The sequence below is a fragment of the Triticum dicoccoides genome, chromosome 7B (genome assembly GCF_002162155.2).
Source record: "Triticum dicoccoides isolate Atlit2015 ecotype Zavitan chromosome 7B, WEW_v2.0, whole genome shotgun sequence".
Classification (NCBI taxonomy): domain Eukaryota; kingdom Viridiplantae; phylum Streptophyta; class Magnoliopsida; order Poales; family Poaceae; genus Triticum; species Triticum dicoccoides.
In genome coordinates, this window is record NC_041393.1 from 311,211 (window position 1) to 316,253 (window position 5,043).

The following is a 5,043-nucleotide window of genomic DNA, read 5'->3' on the forward strand; positions in this document are numbered from 1 at the left end:
TATACCCCCTCCCGATAGCTTCAACACGTGGGGGGTCGATATTACCCCCTCCTTGAAGCGTTCTCGAGGCCACCCCAAACCCTTGAAGCGTTGTCGAGGCCACCCCAAACCCTAGAGAAGCAGCGTCGAGGCCACTAATTAATATATATGATTCCTTACTATGATTAGGTAGCTAGTTCTACGTTTGCCACTAATATATCCATCTGTCATGTTTGAATAATAATTGCCATGTTGTAAATATTTGTAGAAACTATGGACACCGCCCAAGACGAAGCAAAAGAAGCGTTGTTGAGGGACATAATCGCAGAAGGAAGTGATGTCGTCTCGTTGTTTCTCAACGACACCGATGGTCTAGAAGGAGAGGGTGAAGAAGCTGGCTACGGTGACCTAATGCCGGTGCAAGAAGAAGAACATGAGGACGGCTCCGGTGACGCAATGCCGGTGCAAGAAGGAGACCGTGATGACGGCTCCGGTGACCGAACCGAGTCCGGCCAGGTATATATATTAGTTAAGCCTGTGCTGACTAGCTGATTGATGCATTCATTGTTTTGGTATGTACACATATTAATTAAGTCTTTGTTCTTTTTTATAGCCCTCCGAATCGAGCACAACTTCGGTAAAGAGACGAGGCCCGAAGAAAAAGTTGAGCTCGGATGAAAAGTTTGAGATCATAGCAATCGCGCCCGACGGCCAACCGATTGAACCCATCCGAACAAAGAACGCATTTGTTGCTCAGTGCGGGGTTCTGGTTAGGGACAAGATCCCGATAAGCATCCAGCAATGGTTTAAGCCGGCTACAGAAGACCCTGAGGTGTCTTATGTCAATGATATGCAGAAAAATGATCTTTGGACTGAGCTGAAGTCAAATTTCACCCTACCGCCAGAGGATAATCCAGAGAACCCAGTTAAAGAGCAATTAATCAAGTCTTTTGCTCTTAAGAGGATGGAAGAACTATTCAGGAGGTGGAAGAAAGAGCTGAATAAGTTTGTCGAAAATAATGAGACACCAGAATTCAAGGGCGGATATGAGAAGATCAGAGATCACTGGCCCGCATTTGTGGCCCACAAGACATCGGAAAAGAGTAAGAAGATGTCGGCGACAAACAAGCAAAATGCTGCGAAGAAGAAGCTTCACCATCGCACGGGGTCAGGTGGCTACCTCGTAGCCCGGCCTAAGTGGGCCAAGACTGAGAATGATCTAGTTGATAAAGCGATCGACCAGAGACAATTAACTGGCCAGACCGTTGCTGGACTTGGTTCTTCGGGGCTGGCGGAACCTTGGACCCTGTAACAGGGAAGTGCATTTGGACGAACGATCAAATGGACATACCAGTCAGGAAGCTTAAACAGTATATCAAAGCAGCGCAGCAAGGGACATTCTTTCCAGACAGAGAGAATGACGAGCTCACAATGGCCCTCGGGAATCCTGAGCACCCTGGACGGACACGAGGCACGCCAGGCTCCATTCCGTGGAAGGTTGGGTTTCCGGACGCAGGCGGTTACAAATCCCATGAGAGGAGGAAAAAAGTGCAGCAGACCCAAATGCAGGCGCTGCAAGCAAGGGTAGACGCGATAGAGGAACGAGAAGCAAATCGCAGCAAACGTACTGCCGAAGCTTCCCCCGAAGCTACCCCGCCATCTCAGCGCAGAAGCAGCGTGGCTTCCACCGAGCTATTTCAGCTGGAGCATGCCTTGACGGCTCCTGCCAGCTATCCCGTGGATGCTATCACGAAGTCTCAAAATTGTCACCTTATGACGCAATGGATGAATTTGAAGGTCAAGGCGGCTGTTGGCTCTATTTATCCTACTGAACCCGGCGCAACTTTTCACTGCCGGCCGATTCCAGAAGGATATGCTAGGGTGATGGTGGATGAAATAACGGACGGATTTGAGGACCTCCAGCTTGACCACGCTACCGGTGAAGGGGAGACTCGGCTGGGGTCTGCTCTGAAGACTCCATGCCTATGGCGGAAGGAGCTCATCAACCTTCCGAACTGGACGCCTCCGCCTCCTCCTCCTCCTCCGGCGAGTCAGGGCACTCCGCCTCCTCCACCGCCTCCTCCTCCGGCGAGTGACGATCAGGGCCCTCGGCCGGCTCCTTCTCCGGCGCGTGGCGGCACTCCGCCTGCGCCGGCGCGCCCGAGCAGCCAGCCTCCTCCTTCTCCGCCTCGTCAGCAAGGGCGGAAGAGACCCGCCGCCGCTCCGGTAGCTGCTCCAGCGCGTTGTAGTCCTTCTCCTCCGCCTCGTAAGCAAGTAAAGAAGACAACCGCTCCGTCTGCTCGGCCGGCGTCTAGCAGTACAACCAGAGGCGGGAGGACATATAAATTCGGTCCTTCTCTGAAGAGTCCACAGAAGTTACCATACGAGAGGACCCCAGAGGAGAACGCGAAGATCGCGCGAACCGAAGTGGATGACTGGTTTCAAGGGTTGAAAGCAAAGAGACATCCACCTCCGGAGGAGAAGGTAGATCCGGTGAAAGTGAAGTGCACTCTGGCTGCCCTGGCAAAACCACCCAAGTCTCGGCCGAAAGGCAACTATGAGCGCATTATTGCAAAGATATGGGCCGAAGCGGAGCGGTCGGGAAGTACAGTCAGTGATCAAAGGCTGAAAGAACGACGAGCAGCTGGGAAACAAATTGCCCAGCTCGGCGAACAAGCGAAGCAATCGTGCCCCCCGCTCAAGGTGCCTAGCGACATCATCGATCCGAGGATGGTGCCCGGTTATGGCAATGTTGACGATTACCTGCCCGACGATGTACATTATGATCCCATGGAGGTGCAGATACACAGATACGAGTACGGGAAGTCTCTCGTCAAAGATGAAAAATCTTTAACAACGATGATGCGAAGATTACATGATTGGTACTTGAAAATCTGCAGAGAGTCTGGGGGGAGGAGTACTTTGTATGCGAGAGTTAAACCGGAGCATGACCTCGTTGGAATTGAACTATTGCCTATTCCATTTGAGGAGTTCTATCAGTTTTTCAATCAATTGGCCCTCGATAAAACAACGATCACCTGCTACTATCTGTAAGTACTACTACTTCTGTCATTAAGTCTCTCTATATAGCTCATCTCTTTCATTGCATGTATTTATAATTATTCTCACTATATTATGCAGATTGAAGATCGCCGAATTGAAGAAAAGACAAATCGATGATATTGGGTTCGTTAACACATATCTCATAGATGCAACTGAGGTTGAACATCGTCCCGAAGATACCGAGGTCAACTTGCTACGATCATTCAAAAAAAATGAAAACAAAGATATAATACTCTTTCCTTACAACTTCAAGTGAGTGTTACTGTCTTGTGCATATTCGGTTTCCCTTATATATTAGTCCAGGTTATAGTAATGTAATTGATGAGTAATGCATGCATGTGCAGTTTCCACTATATTCTCCTAGAGATTAGGCTTGAGCAGGGAGTAGTAACCGTCTTGGACTCTAAACGAAAAGATCCCCAGGAGTATGCGGACATGACTGAAATCCTCAAGAAGTAAGTTAAATCGATCATTATCCACCATATCAACAACTTTGTTCATTTCCTGATATCAAGTAATTGTTTTCTTTGTCCGGCAGGGTTTGGAGAAAATTCACCAGAAAAGTTCCGGGACTGCCAAAGGAGCTGGAATTTAGACACCCGAAAGTAAGTACTATAGTAGCATGTTCCGCGCATCTCCTAGTGATTCAAGCGCTAGTTTCATCAATACCATTTAGCATTCTTGCTTATCAGTTTGATTGACCTCTATTTCTTGTAAAGTGGTTGTGGCAGGAACAAGGGAATGATTTCTGTGGATACTACGTCTGCGAGTCCATCCGCCACACGACCTGTGAGCGGGGCGGGTACTCTGACGAACAATATGAAGTACGTAAATAACAACATTCACAATTTTATTTTATTACCATCATTTGTGTTGAGTTTCATTCATTCATATATATATGTATTGACCCCCTTCTTCAAATTAGATGTTTCGGAAGCGGGATGAACTCCTAGCACCAGCTCGCATGCGAGCAATTCAAGAGGAATTGGCGGCATTCTTTCTTGACCACGTGATCGCTGAAGACGGAGAATACTATGTGGACCATGAGTCCGTATGATTATATTTGTAAGAGATAATTATTGTATATATGTAGCCGGTAGTGTCGGATAGATATACGAGAACTTGTTGTTCGACCAATCTCTCGGAGAAGAAGAGGTGGTCGATATCACTTCTCTCTGTATGCATATATGTTCATGACGATCTTCTGTTTCCTTTGTTTGCTTACTAGCTAGCTAGCGTGTCTAGTCCTCTCTATACGTATGTATAGTACGTAGCGTCGACCAAGCACGGACATAAGAGAGGACACTTCTCTTTATTAATTATAGCTAGCTAACACAATATATGAAACACCTAAATTAACCCCCCAAAACCCCCAAACACCCCCCCCCCCTTCAAAAAAAAACAAAAACCCCAACCACAGAAATGCTGACGCGTGGATGCATATTGGTCCCGATTGGTGCCACCAACCGGGACCAAAGGGTCTCCTGCCTGGGCTCCGCGCACAGGCCACGTGGAGGCCCATCTGTCTCGGTTCTGGATTGAACCGGGACTAAAGGGACAGGGCATTAGTACCGACCCTTTAGTCCCGGTTCCAGAACCGGGACAAAAGGCCCTTACGAACCGGGACAACAGGCCCTTTTTCTACCAGTGTTTGGTTGGGTTGATTCTTTGTGTTTACATGGGGTCGACCGCAAGATCATCTAGGGGTTGAGACCTCGGGCTCTACTAGAATAATGTGCCTATCGAGGGGTCCCTGTCAGGTGTTATATAGGTGGATGATCCAAGGTTACAAATCTCGAGTCGGTCGAGGAGTTGTCCTAAGCTACGTTTGGTAGCTAACCAGGTCGGCTTATACATGTCGTATACATGTGGATTCCTAGCCTAATATGTGAAGGAGTCCTTGTCTTGCCCTCCAAGGTGGTGATGCACTCCGGATTGTCGATAGAAATCGAGTACAGGCTTGGGCCGCTCTACTGTCGTTGGGCCTCTTTTGTCCTCCAT